At 37.1% G+C, this 19,336-nt stretch overlaps 1 long non-coding RNA gene across 5 annotated transcripts in view; it reads right to left on the bottom strand.

Annotated features, from left to right (window-relative positions):
• Nucleotides 1-19,336, bottom strand: part of LOC144294171 (uncharacterized) — a 227,099-nt gene that overhangs the window by 198,391 nt on the left and 9,372 nt on the right. The window contains exon 1 of one of the 5 annotated variants that reach the window (XR_013361609.1): nt 2,462-2,846. The exons of the other annotated variants lie outside the window; for them this stretch is intronic. This is a non-coding gene — a long non-coding RNA (uncharacterized LOC144294171). Of the gene's footprint in view, nt 1-2,461; nt 2,847-19,336 lie in introns of those variants that run through there. 5 annotated transcript variants of the gene reach the window in all.

Raw genomic sequence — 19,336 nt, forward strand, 5'->3', positions numbered from 1 at the left:
GTGCTGCTTGCCATCTTCCCCATGTTGTCTTGAGAAAGAAGTCAGAGACTAAAGGTTGAGTTTCCTTGGAAGGGAAGTTGCATCATGATCCTTAATGACACACACATATGCACTCATGCTATTAGAGAAACATATAAAGAGAATTTTAGATGTATAGTGAAAAGTGGAAATATGCCACTTGAAATGTGTTTGCTACTATTTCAACATTCAGGATGGGATACCAAGGTCCAGAAAAAAAAGAGGTCTTATACTAAGGGATACAGACTTAAAGCCCTTAGAAATCCAGACTTAAAACCCTTAGAAACTGGAAATAAATTAATAAAATTAGTTAAAAACCCATTCACCAACATGGCTAAAATGAAAAACAGAACTATCACCAAATAAAGATAACATTGTGGGAAAACTGAAACCTTCATAGCATATGCTGCTTGTAGGTGTAACCACTTCTGAAAACTGCTTCACAATAGCTGTAAAGTTGCACACGTGTCTATTCTATGACCCAGCAATCCCACTCATAGGAAAGTATACCAAATAAATATATAAAATGTTCACTAAAAGACATGTACTAGAATGTTTATGACAGCACCATCATTCACAATAGCCCCAACTAGAAACACTTCTCAATCCATCAAACAGAAGTTAATAAATTGTAATATACAGAGGAGTATCATGCTGTATCCATACTACATAAACAACCACATAATGGCAACATGGATAGAATTCATTTATGTACTGTTGAGTACAATAAAGCGAAATAGGCTCTCCACAGGGAGCCTGCTTCTCCCTCTGCCTATGTATCTGCCTCTCTCTGTGTGTCTTTCATGAATAAAATAAATAAAATCTAAAAAAAAGAAAAAAAGAAAAAGAATTACTATCACAAGATCTGAGAAAAGTGAAAAAAATACATGGAGGTAAGCCTTCCATGAGAAGCCACTTTCCATGTAAGAATTTTGCAAATACAGAGAAGACAATGGAGAGCGCTGGCTATGTTCTATTTCTTGATCCAGGTAAGGGATGTATTAGAACTCCTTTTGTGTATTCTGGAATTTTCTATATGTGAGTTGTAGCTCAAAATACAAAGGTTAAAATGGAAATATCAAACCAGCATTGCAACAGGAAAACAACAACAAAAAAACAAGAGTTGATTTCAGATTTAGCCAAAGCAATACAAAGTGAGAAAACTGTAGACAAGTAGTTCAAATGTTCTGAAAGAAAAATACTCCACAAGCATACCTTCAAGTAGAAAGTATAAAAGCAATAAATAGACATTCTTTAGTACACAGTAACTTAGAAAATCCAGGGCCTGTGAGCCTCTCTTACAAAAACTATTATAGGATGAATTTCTGGTAGCAAAGACAGCTATACACAAAATGAAAGGAGAAGAGAGTAAAACAAGGACCAATAGTTGGCACTGTATTCATTTATATATAAAACTTAGTCTAAGCAACTTGAGAATTAAAAGATAACTGCCTCCTTTAATTTCACTGTGAATTTATCTCTACTATATTAGAGAAGGATTATGTTTAATATTGTCAGTAAAAATAGCATGTGTTCTATGAACCTAATCTTTTATTTCTGTCTTTCTCTCTCTCTTTCTCCATCTCTGTATCTATCTCTCCTTCTATCTATCTATCTATCTATCTATCTATCTATCTATCAAAGGATATCTGAAATTATGCTTGCCAAGTGTTAAAAACAGTTGTTCTTGGTAATGGGGTTTCGGGTCATTATTTTTTCCTTTGTGCATGCTCCATTTTACTGCATTTTTATTTTAAAAAATGAACTTTTATGTTTATTAAAAATAACAATTATTCTTTCAAAAAATAAAAAATAAAGTGGGAACAATATAAACAAAAATAAAGTCTCTACACACAAGTCAGTTAAGAAAGTATGTTTCCCTTAGCAACACTGAAGGATATATTTAAACATAGCATTCGATAAACACATAATTTAGCAATCAACAAAATAACTGACAGTCAGCATGTAAATTATTCATATTTTAATTTTTCAACTGTTTACTCTTTTAAATTTTTATTTCTCCCTTTAAAGCAAACATATTTATTCAGGAGTCTAAAATAAGAAAAGAAGAAAATTTTGTATCAAGCTGGGTTTAAATTACACATTGAAAATTTAGGTTCAACAGAAGAAAGAAGCTTCAGATAAAAAGAAATCAAACCTATCTTAAAATGGTTGCAGTACTATTTACTTTATTAAATTCCACTTCTATAATGCCACTCTAAAGTTATTTCGTCCCCCATATTTCCACTCCTAACAAATGCAGTCTTCTGAAGCAGGCCAGAACTTCTGGTACTTTTGTTCTTTTCTGCATTGTGCATGACATCCAGTCAGGGGTGTCTATCATGACTCTACCTCTGAAAAATCGGGTAGCCTCCAATGCATACATTCCTATTGTCACTAAAGTCAAGTCTGGATTCTCTAGCATCCACACTGGCTGTCTTACCTGGAATCTCAACACATTCATTTTTTTAGTTCGCTTATGGAATCTACCATGAGAGGGCACAGAGCTGGCCATGTGAATGAATCTCCTGGCATCAGCCTGGCTACAGTCCCACAAGAAGAGTCAGCAAGAGATGTCTATGACACAGTGTGATAGAAGAGCAGAAAGCAATCACCCTCATAGTGGGCATTGTCCAGTCTGGGGAAGCCTGGGGGTGGTGCTCCCCCAAGAGGTGAAATAAACCTGACAGATGATTGCCAAGTACAGAAAAAGGTACTCCAGGAAGAGAGAGTATGACATGTGTGGGGAAATGTCTAACTGTTCACTAAATGAAGAGAGAAGATAGAGGTTGTAGTCATGGCCCATAGGCCAGAGCAAGACCTGGGCCAGGTTGTGGAGGCATAACAGACTCTAGGCCTGATGGGATTCCACCTGAACAGCACTGCCAGATAACCTTTCCAAAAATGTAACTCTGATTTTTCTCATTCCCTTGCTTAAAATTTGCTAGCAGTTCCTCAATTAAGTATAAGCACCTTCAGAATAAATGACAATTGTTTTCTCATTTTGCAGCAGATTGGTGGATACTGCTCCACAGCCTATGCATATTATTCATTATGATAATGAAAGAGGGTAGGAGAAAATACTTAGGAAAAAATGTGAATTACCATTGTGACTCCTTCCTATGCCATGTTAAACTCAAAGTCCTAGACTTAAAATTTCTCTCAAGGGAGCATAGGCCCTTATCATTTCTGAATAAGAAAATGAAAGAAAACTGAATAAGAAAAAAAACCTCTGAAATATAGACCATTTTTCAAGACATAATGAAGCATCACTTCAAATTATGAAGAATGGTCAAAAGAATGTCGATAAAGCCTTGTAGACATACTGTAACAAACTGGTATGTATTGTACATAATCAAAATAGTGATTTAACTAAGAAAAAGTTTCAGAAGGACAGAAGTGTTTAAAACCACTTTTGTCTTTAGTAGTTAAAGAACCTTCCTGCAACTTTATGTCTTCCATCAATTCTGACAAAGAATCATGCTCTTTTTAGGTATCTATGATGTTTCAAGCACAGCAACTGTACCTGGGGAAAAGGAGAAAGGCTTTAATGTGCCCCATCCCTTCTGGAGCTCCATATAGTCAATCCACAAAAGTTCCACAAATCCTGATTTAATAAAATCAAAATAACTTAGCTGTAGTTCCCTATCCAGTGATCTTTCCATTCATTCATGTGCTGAAGATACAATGATGAACAGAAAACAGTCATAGAATCCAAGGGAGACAGAATGAACCATAACAGAAATCTGATTACAGCTCTAATTAAGATTTGTACAAGGCACTGTGGGATCCACACTGATGCATCCTATATCTATCTGTGGGCATTCTGAAATGCACCCAAGGAAGATAGGAACTGGGCAGGAAGTTGAAGGATGAATGAATTTCTCAGGCAGGCAAGGTCAGAAGGGCACTCAAGACTATGCTCAAGAGTTTGAAAGGCAAAATACAGCCAGCCTTGACCACAGGGTACAAGCACCTGACAAAGGCAGAGAAAATCAAATTATAAACCCCAGGAACATTTTCAGTGTTGCCTTTTGAAATGTTCACTCTGAAAAGACTGCAGAGTATGAACAGTAAGAGAAGAGACTAAAGGCATAGAAGCAGTTAGAAAGTGTCCACATACACCCAGTGAAAAACGATGAGGGTTTGAACTCCTTCTTCCTTGGACCTGGCTTTTTTGGTTCAATTCTCTCTTGGTAGGACTTGTCCATGCAAATGACTAACTTCAAAAGGCATTAAGCCCAAATCATCTGACTCCAAATTTCAATTTTATAATTTCTGGGACCTCTTCTCAGACAACGAGCTCTGGTAGGGCAGCAGGGAGGCTTTGTTCACATCTATGGCTCTGGTAAACATCACATGTGGATTCACATCTAGGGCTGCTAAACTATCTTAAGTCAGTGACTCAGGAACTTCTAAAATCTGATTAAAGCCATGGATCTTTTAACTCAGAAATTATGTAAACACAAATTTTAGTGCCCAGGTTGTGTCCAAGAGTGACTGAGACTTGGGCTTTTACATTTAACTAGATTTGGTAGATATTATAGGGAATAGTATTCTAAGTGCTTCTAAAGATTTAGGGTTTCACCCAGTGAGAAATCATTGATCTAGATATACTTAAAAATAGCTAAATTTTTATTTGAAATACAGATGCCTGCTTTTAATTATTAAGTAAGCTTTGGTTATGTTGCTTCATGAATAAACCATATGTTCTAAAAGGTCTCAAAATTTAGAACTAACTCAATTATTCAATTATTATTATTCAGTGTGGGACACACTGTATTGGATTCAGCATGGCATGAGATTATACAGAGAGTGATTTACTAATCATAAGACTAGATTCTATGTTAATGAAGCCATAATAAAAAGCTCATTTATTGAGCCCAATGCTAACTGGTCAGAATGTGGCCGTTGCTGCTTTTCTTCTCTTGTCCAAAGATGAATTCTGACACTTCCTCCATCATTAGTTACAACATTGAGGGTTTTTCAAGCCACCCAACAAGTAGCAGTGACACTTGCCCTGACCCCAGAGGACTATACTCCCATGCAGGTTTCTGTGGACCAGTATAATATGAAGAAAAGAGATGGGAGTCATAATTACAAGTTTTGCTTATTTGTCCTCTATGGTGTTCATATATCAGCACACACTTCTTGAGTGTCTGTCATAAGTCGGGCAGTGTGGTAGACACAAAGCTACAGCAATAGGAAGAAAGAGGGTGCACTTACAGTGTAGGAGAGGGAAGATACTCCTGTAGCACAAGTCCCAGAGAGATAAGGAAGCATCTTCTGCACATGCTCATCTTGGAAATGCAGACTAGGCATGTCAGTGAAGAACGGATGGATGGAAACTGATGTGCTAGCTCTCCAAACCAAGAATATCAAGTAAACCAAACATATACTTCAAGGCAGTATTCCAGAAGGGAAAGAATCTTAGTGTTGGGGGGTGAATGAGCTAGGTCTGCATAATGCACATGAAAGAGAGGTTATGTTTACATACAAATGTGCCTACATGTAGCAACAAAAATAACAGAGGCTTAAACTAAACAGTTTATTTTTCTTTTATATAAAAGCCCAAGCTGGTAAGAAATTTCTGTTTTTGCAAATCCATCGGTGACCCAGGCTCCTACTATCTTCTTGCTCCCACATTCCTAGGATGTTTTGTTCACATAATAAAAGATGGCTTATCATTAAATCCATACTCTAAGCAGCAGCATAGAAGAAGAAAGAAAGGGGAATATACCCCTCACTTCAATGACATATCTCAGAAATGGCACACAACCCATTGTCCAGATCTTAATTACATACACAAACCTAGACACAAGGGAAGTGAGGAAATGTGTCTAATTAAAAATTATTGTAGAAGGGGAGAGAGAAGGATATCACTTACATATTCTTTTAACTCAGCCTCCACATTTAGTGAGGGGAAAGCTATATTCAAGTCAAGATTAAGCCAGTGAAAACTAAACTCTCCAGTTTGAGATGTACAAAATATATTTAGAACGCCAGGCATCAAAATCTCTCATCTTTTGGGCCTAAAAGTAACCCAGGTCACATAAATACTGGGGACAATGCAAAGAGTGAGGCTAAATAAGCATGTGAATTAAGACAAGATTATCCTACAAGATCAAGAGCCAACCATAGAAGAGGGAGGGTGGGGTTGCTGAAGCTGTATAATAAAAGCTATGCCAAGAACAAGGGCAAAAAATCAGCAACATCCCTCAAGGAAGCAGTGGTTGCCCTGGGATCTATCAGGGAAGGCATTCAAGTCTGGAGATCCAGTCAGGGTACTGCTTGAAACTTTGATTAAGGGTCCTTTTATTTATGCATTTATTTCGCGGTGCTACCAACACCTAAATGGTGTGGATGGATAAACTTAGGATTATCAGTAGGAGAAGCCACTGATGGAGAAGAAACCACTTGGAAAGCCTGAATTGTGCTAATGATTCTCCTACATAGCCAGGATGCATACACCAGCTATCCTCATAGAATTTGACTGTCCAAAGTTATATTTAGTCAAAACTATACATGTTTTGCTTCTTAGTAGTTTGCTTCTATATAAAATCATAAGGGGAACACAGTTTGAGAGACTAAGTTTCACATTCTGATTTCCCTTCTGCTGGCACTGCTGCCTCTGGCAAGTTATTTGGGATCTCTGAACTTCAATTTCTTCCTTACATTAAATGTATAAGTTAATTTGGAGAAAATGAATACCTCCTTAGTACTAAATCTTCTCATTCATTTTATACACCTCAGTGAAGTTTTCTTTGCATCACATTTCTTGTTAACTGCATTCCTGGGTATTATATAATTTTGTTACTTTGATGCCAGATATCTTGTTCCTAACTGTATTCAGAAGTATACCAAAAAAGTTGATGATGTCTTTTTTGTATATTTTTGTAACTGGCCACTGTAGGAAACTCCTTTATTAGTTCTAATAACTTTGTAGCTGATTTTCTTGAATTTTTTAGGAAAATGTTACCTGCATTTAATAAATATTTATTGAATGAATGAGTGAACTGAGTTGCCCCTATATTTTCAATGCTTTTCACTAGTCCTATTTAAACCAAATTTCTTCATTCTTTAGAGCACATTTAATTCATATTTCAGTTGTCTTATTAATGTCTCCAAGTAATTTTTCCATAAGAACATATGAATGCTATGTTGTCTCAGTTATTACATATTTGATAATATACTTGTTTTGCCTTTGTCTTAAAACCCAATAAATATTGACCCATTATCTTTGGGTATCTAAAGTTTCAGAGGATGTCTTACTAGACTGTAAGTTCCATGAGGGCATGGATCTACATTGGCTACCTTTCAAGCACAAAGCAGAGTAACTGGAATGTCATAGGCACTTTCATTAGTCAGCTTTTGTTTAGTTCTGCTGCTGTAACAGATAAGTTTAATAGTTCCAAACAATGAAAGTCTATTTCTCAATCACATTATGTCTCAGCTGCAGGCAGGCTGAGGCTCCACTCATAGCTATAGCTCTCCTTACATCTTTTTTATCCCACAATCCAGGTTGATAGAGCAGATCCTATCTGGATATTTTTTCCTCACAGAAAGGAAAGGACAATGGCAGAACTACATATAAATCTTGCTTTTAAATCTTCTACTAAAGTGCAGCACATAACCTCAACTTATATTCCATTACCCAAAGGAAGTTACATGGCCAAGGCTGACATCAAAAGGGAGGTATGCTCCCTCCATAGGCAGGCATGTCAGGTCACATAGAACAAGTAGGAATGTATTAATCTTCTTATAGACAGGACAACAAATTCAGAACAATAACACATCATGGGACTTGACAAATACTTGTTGAATAAATACAATTGTTTTCTTTTTCTCCCTGCCTGGACCCCTACTGGATTTTTTCTTTATTCCTAAAAATTCAGTATATCATTAGACTGTATCTGAAGATGGAGTTTAACAAAAACATTAGATTGTGAATCTAATATCTCTATTCAGTCATCTAGTCTGGTCCTTAGTGAATATTTTATCTCTTACGTTTTTGGTGGAATTTTTTTTGTTTTGTTTTGTTTTCAATCTTAGGGAAATGTACTTCTATCCTTTTCCTTATTTTTGCTTTTACACTCTGCTTTGTTCTTTCTGTTAAGTCTTATTACAAGTATAATTAATATCTTGTGTCTATTCCCCACCTAGCTTATCTCTTCTTACAAACTTTGAATATCTTCACTTTTCTCTGAGCTCTAAGAATATTACTACAATAGCTACCAGACTCCTAGATCTACCTTCTGTGAGGGTCAGCAGTGTTCACTGTTTTATATAATAGATGATCAAAAATAAAGAAATCAGGTGTCAGACTGTATAAGTCATTTTTCAATAAGTTATTGTATTTTTTCCCCTCAAGGTGGAATTAAAATAAAAATCATGTGATTATGTCTCTGTTAACCATTAAGTGTGTTTAGGGTTTTTTTAAGATTTTTATTTATTTATTAATGAGAGACAGAGAGAGAGAGAGAGAGAGAGAGATGCAGAGACACAGGTAGAGGGAGAAGCAGGCTCCATATAGGGAGCCCAACATGGGACTTGATCCCGGGACTCCAGGATCATGCCCTGGGCGGAAGGCGGCGCTAAACCACTGATCCCCCCGGGGCTGCCCTAGTTTTAAATGTGCAACAAATCACTGAAACCCAGCTAATATATGTTTTTATTTTGATTACAAGTAGGGGCCCTTTAATCCCATTTTGTCCATTTTTCTAGGACAATTATCAATAGCTCCTATTTTCATTCCCAGAAGGATCGTGGTTTGGAATAGAAATTATATGATTACCCTAATCATTAATCAACTTTTGTCTCCTTATAAAGACAAAGATATTAAGAATAATTAGGCCCCACCCCTCTGACTATCCTTAGGAGGATCTAAGTCATTAAAAAACAATCTCTCGCTTCTGATGTTACATCATCGAAGACAATTAACCAGTGCAGATCTGGACCTGTTTCGATGAATAAGAGCAGAGAAGGGAAGTATTACAAGAAAAGCTAATCTACAGGCAAAGAATTGGATTGCTGCACTTGATTAATGCATCCACACTTTGCTGGTTTCTGAAGATGGGGAAAAGTAGGGTTCTAATGGAGCATATCCATCACCAAACCATATCCATTGCATCGGTAGAGAAAGTATTTGCATTCTGTGGTATTTGTCTAGCCAGAAACTGGGACACATCTTCCTTCTATGTTCACAACAGTGAACAATCGGGATTCTTTTTTCTTTTGCTGAGTTTATATTTTATCTATGTTATCTGGATAAACTTCCAGGAATGTTTGTGGAAAGTGAAATATGCAGTCAGTAAATTATTTGGGTTAGTCTAGAAGTCATACTGTGATATCCTTCATTAAGGATTTTTAAAAATATTTCTATCATTTTTTTATTTCTAAGAACTCTTTTGTTTCCATGAAAGATAATTCTTTCATGATTCTCTACTTACATTTTATTGATGTAACACCCCCTCTGATTTCATTGTATTCTATTATTATTTATCTATTAATAGCAGTAAATTTGTTGAAAAGGAACTACAGGTCCATATTGGCATTCTAAATTTTTTATTACTGATTTTATAGGTAGATAGATGGAAAGACAGAAATTTAGAAATAGTTGCAGATTCTATATATACATATATTGGGAAAGTTTTTAAATGTTTACTTGTTCCTTCATGGTAGTAGGAAGTCTATGTTCAGTTTTAGGAGTTAACCCAGGTGCTACTGAAGTTTCTATGGCTCAAATATATTAGTGTTCAAATCTTTAGGAAAGTATCAAGAGAAAAAGGAAAGGTTTTAATTTATTGAAAAAACAATAGTCTTCAGAGCATGGGGTATTTTAGTAAATACAGGCAAAACAAGGCAGGCTTGGGCAGAAAAATCTTTTTGGGCTAAACATTCTCTCCACCTCTTGAATCCTTTCTCTCTGCACACACACAGTCCTCCTAATCCAACAGAAGGAAGCCCGCATGACCCTTAGCTTATCATCTACATTCCAAGCCTTTTGGGGTGCCATCTTGGGATATTCCCATTCTGTGTAGATCCTTGCAAAGCCTGGTTGGTAAGTCTAATATGATCATAAATTTGCCCACCCCCACCCATACACACATATCCATTGCTGATAACCAGTTCTCATTCTCAATTCAGTTAAGAGGAATTTACTGAGTTATTTGTTTTGTTTGCCAGAGGTCTTCTTAATCTCTTAGGTAAGTTATTCCCTCAATAGAAAGAATGGGAACTTATCAGTCCCTCCTTCTTGTCTCTACATTCAAAAATCCTTGAAATTCTAAAATGACACCACTTGCTAATTCATAGCCATGACATAGGGATTTCTTTGTTATTAGGTCATATCCATAGAGATGTGGAAAACTACAAAGAACTGGTCCTGTGGGCTAAGATGGCTATTTGGAACAGAAGTTGGGAGAAATTCATTATTCTATTCCATTATCATAGGTTCAATCCACTACAGCATGCAGATATTTCAGTGAGTTCCAAAGCAACCCAATGGAAACTTCCTCAATCACATGAGATGACAAAATGGTCTCTTATTTGAGACTTTTGGCAGACATTCCTTCTTTCTAGAGCTCTGTCTCATATCTCCAAGGTCACCAACAATTCAATCACTATGGAATCAATAAGTAGACAACACTAAGTAACTGAATTGGCGTTCCCAATGTGGCAGTACTGAGTACTCCCCTCTAAATTTTACCCTGGCACTGGAAGCAAGTGCCCTTTTATTTAAGGTACTGAAGCCACAATTGTTTGAATGTGTGCTCTAAACAACTCGTTTGTGTTATAACCCTTTGTTTGCCTGTGATTCAAATTTGGAATCACTGTCAATGAGGATTATATCATGAACATTATCCTTGGAGTACTTTATGTAGCAATTCTTATCACATTGCTGCTATGTCTGTTGAGGCAGTTGGTTTAGGGGTGCAAATAGGAGGCATAGTATGGTTATTAGTGGCTATTGCCTTTATTTTTAGTTCTGTTTAACTACTAAGAAAAATACTGACAATTTAAGAGCTTCAACTGAACAGCAAGCTTCAAAAAAAGATGTGTGAGTTTACTCGAGTTACTTTTAACTTTGAGCTCCACCTACACACACCTGCTGAAAGTGTGTACAAGAGGGAGGACATGTGGTGACAGTCCTTGGACTGAGAGACCTCAAAGGAACCTAAGAGAAGCTTAAGGTCTCTGGGATCCCTTTAAGAAAATTGCAAAGTCTGGGAAAATGCTTCATCCAGGTGTCTTTCTTCTATTTTGGACATACAAGAAATCAGAAGAAAAGCAAAGTGTAATTTGCATTTTCAGTAGGAAGCAGAAGTGTGTAGTCCTTCAAAACAGCCTATCCTTACTCAAAAAAATCAGCAAGTCATGCATGTTAATACTGAAGAGATTAAAGCCTAAAGAGTCTAATCTCTCTATTCTCAGTTAGGTAACCAGTTCATGGAAGGGGTAGACGTTGGACATGTGTGTTCCAATTTCCACCCAGTGTCCTCATCATCACCTTATATCCTTCTCCACATTACTCTACAATCAAAGATGTTTGCCCATGATGGTTTTGGTAGGCATGTGAGACTTCATTTCATAAGACTGATATTTAATTTCCAAATCTCCTATGCTAGAAATCTTTGAGCCTTCTTTGATTTGGCTCTATCTCATTCCTCTGACCACTGAGGAGGGATTAACCAAGTTCAGGCCTTCAGCATTTGGTATCTGGTTTCCTACCATGGCACCTTAATGCACTCCTTTCTCTCAGACTCTCACTTTTCCAATTCTGTATGCTCCCACTAGGTTTATCTTCCTCCCAAGTGATTTGGATCACTCTCTTCCTGAATACTATTCTAGATTCTCATTGCTTACAGAATCTCATTAAAAATCCTTAGGCTCTTAGGATATGAATGTAAAATGCTTCTCTAGCCTCATCTCCTATGATTTGTTTTGCCAAGTATGTACTGCTGGCACTAGGGCCTGCCAGACTTTTCCAGAAAAAAAAAAAAAGCCATGCCTGTTGTTCTCCTTTTAATGCCCTAGATCTTAATAGATACCGATTCCTCTCTTCAGAATACTATGCTTTTCTTTTTAAATTATCATAATTTGAAGCAACATAGTTAATTGAGTGCAAGTGAACAAAACAATGTTGAATTCAATACCTATTCTCTCCACTTTGTTTATATTCCAAAATTTATTCTTCTAATTCCTCTAGATGATTAGTTCCAGAAACCATAGAACACCACATCTATGTCAAATATCTTCCTTTAGAAGAATGCTTACCCTGTTACGCCCCCTGTACTGTGATATCCCATAAACAAGTCTGCTGTCAGAGCCCCCTGAGCTAATGGGCATGTGGCCCACACACCTCATTTTCCAGTCACTGCATTTTCAGCTGGAGGGAAATAATCAGAGTCATCAATACAATGAGAATCTGGTCCATGTCAACCTTCCACCACGGGTCATCTTCCAAAAGCCAGATATATATCCAAAATAAAGAGAAGGCCCTCAACCAGTTATGCACAATGCCAAGAGAGGCTATGCTTGTCTTAGGATTAAGTTCTAATAACCTGGCTGAAGGGTCTCAGGAAGAGAAATTGTCCAAAAATTTAGTGCTAATTTTTCTGGGGTCTCCTGAGGCTACTTCTAAGAGTAAGAATCCTTGAGAAGCAAGAGGTCTGAAAAAGGAGTAGTCCTATTAAGGTAAAGATCTTCATGTAGAAAGGTATGCATAGAAGAATATTTAATAGGAAATATGTACTCTCGGGAGGATTAGTATTGGTCTTCAAGGGAAAAAGACCTTTTTAGGGGTAGGATCCTAATGGAAGAAAGGTTCTAGTGAAGGATCTTCATGAAATAAGGGTCCTTAAAGGGAAAATGTCCTCATGAACAAAAGTCTTCATAGGGAAGGATTTTAATTGGAGAAAGAGTTCTCCCTGTTTTAGGATCCTTACAGGAGAAGAATACTCATGAGGGAGAGTTCCCTCAGTGAAAAGCCTGTATGAGTTTTGTTTCCTAGGCTAATGACTATTCCTCTACCAGAACTCTTCTTCATATGACCTTTCTAAGAAGAGTGGGAGATGTGAGGATTCCATGCATAAGAATAAAAGCAAGGAACCTAATAATAGCAAATGTACATTGCTACTATGTACCAAGCAAGCCTGACTCCCTTTACAATACTAGCTAATTTAATCCTTACAAAAATCCCAGGAGGTAGGTGAATTATCATATACATTTAACAGGGATGAAACTAAAAAACAAGGCAAAGTACCCTGCCTGAATCATAAAAATTGGTAAGTAGTAGAACTAGAGTTTGAATCTAAAACCCAGCTTCTTGCCCAATATACTAATCTACAGTAATGTCAAAGGCCTTATATTACTCTACCGCAGAAAGAAGTCAGGGATTATAAACCTGAAATCAAGGGATCCCTGGGTGGCGCAGCGGTTTGGCGCCTGCCTTTGGCCCAGAGCACGATCCTGGAGACCCGGGATCGAATCCCACGTCAGGCTCCCGGTGCATGGAGCCTGCTTCTCTCTCTGCCTCCCTCTCTCTCTCTCTCTCTCTCTCTCTCTATCATAAATAAATAAAAAAAAAATTTAAAAAAAAGAGTAGACATTTAAAAAAAAAAAAACCCAACAGTTCTCCCATCAAAGGACTAAACAAGCCCGACTCTGCTTAGCTTCCAAGATCAGACAAGATCAGGCATGTTCAGGGTTGTATAGCCATAGACTATAAAGGCAAGAGAAATAAAAACAATAATGAACTATTGGGACTTCATCAAGATAAAAAACATCTGCACAGCAAAGGAAACAATCAACAAAACTAAAAGGCAACTTACAGAATGGGAGAAGATATTTGTAAATGATATATCAGATAAAGGGCTAGTATCCAAAATCTATAAAGAACTTATCAAACTCAACACCCAAAAAACAAACAAGCCAGTCAAGAAATGGGCAGAAGACATGAACAGACATTTCTCCAAAGAAGACATAGACATGGCCAACAAGCATATGACAAAATGCTCCGCATCACTGGCCATCAGGGAAATACAAACCAAAACCACAATGAAATACCACCTCACACCAGTAAGAATGGTGAAAATGAACAAGGCAGGAAACAACCAATGTTGGAGAGGCTGTAGAGAAAGGGGAACCCTCTTGCACTGTTGGGGGGAATGTGAACTGGTACAGCCACTCTGGAAAATTGTGTGGAGGTTCCTCAAAGAGTTAAAAATAGATCTGCCCTACGACCCAGCAATTGCACTGCTGGGGCTTTACCCCAAAGATACAGATGCAGTGAAATGCCAGGACACCTGCACCCCCAATGTCTATAGCAGCATTGTCCACAATAGACAAAACGGTGGAAGGAGCCTCAGTGTCCTCTGACAGATGAATGGATAAAGAAGATGTGGCATATATATATATGACAGAATATTACTCAGCCACATGGATGGAACTGGAGAGTATTATGTTAAGTGAAATAAGTCAATCAGAGAAAGACAATTATCATATGGTTTCACTCATATATGGAATATGAGAAATAGTGAAAGGGACCATAAGGAGGGGAAACTTAGTAGGGAAAAATTAGAGAGGAAGACAAACCATGAGAGGCTCCTAACTCCAGGAAACAAACTGAGGGTAGCTGAAGGGGAGTTGGGTGGGGGGATGGGGTAACTAGAGGATGGGCATTAGGAGGGCACGTGATGTGATGAGCACAAAGTGTTATACTATACGTTGGCAAATTGAATTTAAATACATTATAAATATAAATTTAAAAATAAAAAAGTACACACACACAAAAAAAGAATCTCACAGCTCTATAGGCTTTATTGCTCTCCTATTCTCTTAGCACTGAGGTACCTTCTGCCTAAAAGAGTAAATAATTAAACTCTTAAAACAGAAAGGTTTGAGCATTTGTTCAGGACAGCCACAGTCTCTGGAATACAAAACCCCAGAGTTGCAGTAGGAAGTGGCTATTATTGATGAAAAAAAATCTGGATAGATCTTTGAGGGATTGGATTTAAAAAAGTCAGCTCAAGTTGCCAATTTGGGCCTTAAGAAGAAGAAACTTTCCAAGGGTCCTCAACCCTCAGTAAAGTTCCTGTGACATGCAGGACTCCAAAATAAACCCAACCTTGAGACACTGGTTGAGGCCTGTGATGGAATGCCCATCACTTGCACCTGGTCACCAGCCCAGGAAACAACTCTGCCTTTAGGTCTGCACTATGCTCCTACCTAGGCCCTGCCTAAATTGTAATCCTAATTGGTATGCTGTTGCAGAAACAGCAAACTAATTTTCTTTTTTTCAAGTCTGTGCTTCCTAAGATTCCTAATGCAATGAGACATCCAGACATAAAGCAAAGAAAAGGGAGGTGTAACCACCAACAAAAACAAAAGGCAATCTATGATTAGATGATATATGCAAATGATACATCCAGTAAGGGGTTAATATCCAAAATACATAAAGAATTGATAAAACTCAAAAACCAAAACCACAAATAATCCAATTAACACATGAGCAGAGGACCTGAACAGACATTTTTTCAAAGAAAACATAAAGATGGTGAACAGATACATAGAGAGATACTCAGTATCATTCATCATCAGGAAAATGCAAATCAAAACAGCAATGAGATATCACCTCACATCTATCAGAATGGCTAAAATCAAAACCACAAGAAACAATAGGTGATGGCAAGGATGTGGAGAGAAAGGAACCCTCTTGCACTCTTGTTGGATATGTAAAGTGGTGCAGCCATTGTGGAAAACAAAATCGAGTTTCCCCAAAAACTTAAATATAGGATTATTCTACAATCCAGCAATCACACCACTGGTTATTTACTCAAAACAAAAACACTAACTCAGATGTATACATGCACCCCTATGTTTATTGCAGCATTATTTACAATAGCCAAGGTATAGAAGCAGATCAAGCATCCACTGGCTGATGAATGGATAAAGAGGATTAAGAGATACCAACTTCCAGTTGTAAAATGAATAAATCCCAGGAATGAAAAGTACAGCATAGAGAACACAGTCAATAACATTGTAATAACATTGTACGGTGACAGATGGTGACTACACTTATCCTGGTGAGCACTGAGTAATGTATAGAATTGTTGAATCACTATGTTGTACACCTAAAACTAATATAACACTGTATGTCAACTATATATTTCAGTAACTAATTAATTAATTAATTGAGGGAGAGAAAGAGAGAAGACAAGTGGGAAGAAAACAAAGGCCAGATGGTATCTCAGAAAATCAGTGAAGTAATAGGATTAGCTCTGTGCCACACTAGCCATTGACCATCAACAACCCTGGGGAGAATTAAGCCCAGGATGAGGCAGAGGACAGATTAAACTGCAGCATGTTTAAAGTCAAAATTCGCAAATCTAAGCCATAGATATATTTGGCTCAACCCTTACTGCAAGTCTCTCCCTATACAAGAATTAGATGACTTCATGTAAAGATGATCCATAAATGAAAAGGGACCAATTTCATACATAAAACAAACAAACCAAAAAAAGGGGGCGAACAACACAAGATGAAAAGCATACATAAAAATGCAAATGTTTCTTCAGTCGCAAAGAATTGCAGGTAACTTTCTTTTAAAAAAGACTTCATAAAAAAAATAAATAAGACCTCATATAAAAAACTAAGTGCTCAAAAAGCATCAAAAGAGATTATAATAGGAGCAATAAAGTGAGCTAGCAAGGTAGAAATGGAAGAAGAAAATGAAAACAGTACAGAATTCAAGTCATATCAGAAGTAGAAAACTATTGAATATCTATAACTAAAATATAGCCAAGTCTCTGGATGGCAAAGCTTGGGTAATTGCTCAAGCAGTAAGAAAGACAACAGATAGGGGCAATAGGGTGGCTTAGTTAAACGTATCACTTCCACTCAGGTCATGAGTCCAGGGTCCTGGAATCGAGCCCTACATCAGGCTCCCTACTTAGCACGGAGTCTGATTCTCCCTCTCCCCCTGCCTGCCACTTCCCCTGCTTGTGCTCACTCTCTCTCTCTCTGTCAAATAAATAAAATCTTTTAAAAAGAAAATAGATATTTAAAGGATGATGAAGGGGATGATAAAATAAAAAACAAGTAAGAATCAATATATACATAATTAATATTCTGAGAGAGAAAAAAATGAGCCAAATATGTATCTATTTACTTTCTGTGTATATTTTATATAAAGAGAGTTCACTTCTGCCACTGTTATTATATAGGTTAATATTAGTAATAATTATAATATAGGTAACACAGAATAGAACCTTTTTATATGTATGTACAAGTGTGTGTATTGAATATATACATGCACACACACTCACAATGGTAGAATAGTATATAACAATAGTAAAAGTAAACTTGCCTGGAATAAAGAAATACTATGCCCTGAGGAATATTGGGCTAGGGAGGAGTTGATTGCAAAATATTCATCAGTAAATTCTATTCCAATGGAGTCACTGAACATTAGGGATGAAGATAAAATAATCATCAGAGACTCAGTCTTCCACTTTTATAGATTAGGTAATTCAAGCCAATTCTTCCACAGGGCACACAAGAACTTAAAGCATACGGAAGTGAAGAAGGAAGAAACCTAAACCTAGAGAAACAAGAAGTACTTGAACAGCCTAGAAGGGTTTAAGATCATTGAGTTCCCAAACACAAACTTCAAAATAACCATCCTAATATATTCAAGGAGATAAAATACAAGATTGAGGATTTGAGAAGAAAACTAGAAAGTATAAGATAGAACTAAGTCAAAATTCTTAAACTGAACATTTTAATTGGCAAAATCAAGAACTTAAGGCTTAGACACTGATGAAAAAGAATTATTGAACTGGAAGCAAGAACAGAAGAAAATATCCAAAGTGAAACATGAGAGAGAAAAGGATAAAAATATAGAAAAAGAGTCAGAAAAAAAGTGAGAAAGACTGACATGTATTTAATGGAATCCCAAAAAGAGAGGTCACAGAGAACTGCACTGGAGCAATACTTGGCAAGATTATGGCTGAGAATTTTTCAAAACTGATGATAAAACCATCGAGCTATAGGTCCAAAAAGGCCTAAGCAGAGTTAGAAAACAAAACAAAATAAAACAAAGAACAATTAAACACTTCAGGGTAAAATTAATGAAATAAGTGTTATGGTCCTCTAAAGAGGCAGGTGGATCCCCAGCCAAAGTTGAAGATAACCAGAGGCTGTGGAATGGTTGATTACTTACCTAACGGAGGTCTCTGGGGAGAGCAGGGCAGGTGTCTCCAGCAGGTCTGAAATGACGTCAGAGGGCAAGGAAAGCAAACCCTCCTGGCTGTCACTGTGGCTAAGGGGTAGGGCCAGAGTGAGGGTCCCCTCCTGCAGGTAAGTTTGAATTCCTGTGGTTTGAATCTCCAACTGGCACCAAAGGAAGGAACACAAAGGCTTTCTTATCAGCTTCTCCAGATGTGGGCAGAAGGAAGAGGGTATGGGAAGTCTCAAAAGCTGTCTGAAGTCAGACTTCTCATTACAAAGAACAATCAGACTGTTTGGTGACTGACTTCCCTTCAGAAACAATGGAATCAAACAGAAGACAGTGAACTCGTACCTTCAATGTGCAGAAAGCACAATAGTATCAATCTAGAATTCAATACTCAGCAAAATACACCTGGAGAATGGAGATGAAACAAATACAAATAAAATATGGAAAGAATTATAAGCTGTATATCCAAACCACACTTAGGGAAAGAACAAAGAATCTTCTGCAGGCAGAAAAAAAATGACCCCACATGAAAGCTCGTGAGAGCTCGGAGATGCAGGAAGGAATGAAAAGCAACAAAAAGGCAAATATGTAAGTCAACCAAAATGAATGCTTCCTGTATAAAATAACAAAATGTAAGTATTTAAAAAGAGAAAAATCAGGTGGGCATCAAGGCAGAAAAAGAAAATCATCAACAGGATTATGGAGGGTGTAATTGTGTGTTGGGGAGGAATTTGGTGAGGTTCTTGTCGAGCTCAGCATTATCCAAGCAACATTTAATACCAGTAGACAATGGTGCAATTTCCATAAAGCTCTGAGTAAAAAGAAGACATATACATTAATTAGATACCTAGCCAAGTCATTTTCCAAGTACAAATGCAACTGAGGAATATTCCAAAAGATGAAAGAACTCAGGAAATCTAACACTGTGAGTCTTTCATGAAGAAAAATATTAGAATAATAAAATGAACATAAATAGCAATAAACCAAGGTAAAGAAAATATAAATGCAATGCCAAGGTAAAAGAAATGCTGATGGTGTGTTTTAAAAATAGGAAAAAAATTGACCACAGTCAAAGAAAAG

The sequence above is a fragment of the Canis aureus genome, chromosome 22 (assembly GCF_053574225.1).
Source record: "Canis aureus isolate CA01 chromosome 22, VMU_Caureus_v.1.0, whole genome shotgun sequence".
Lineage (NCBI taxonomy): Eukaryota > Metazoa > Chordata > Mammalia > Carnivora > Canidae > Canis > Canis aureus.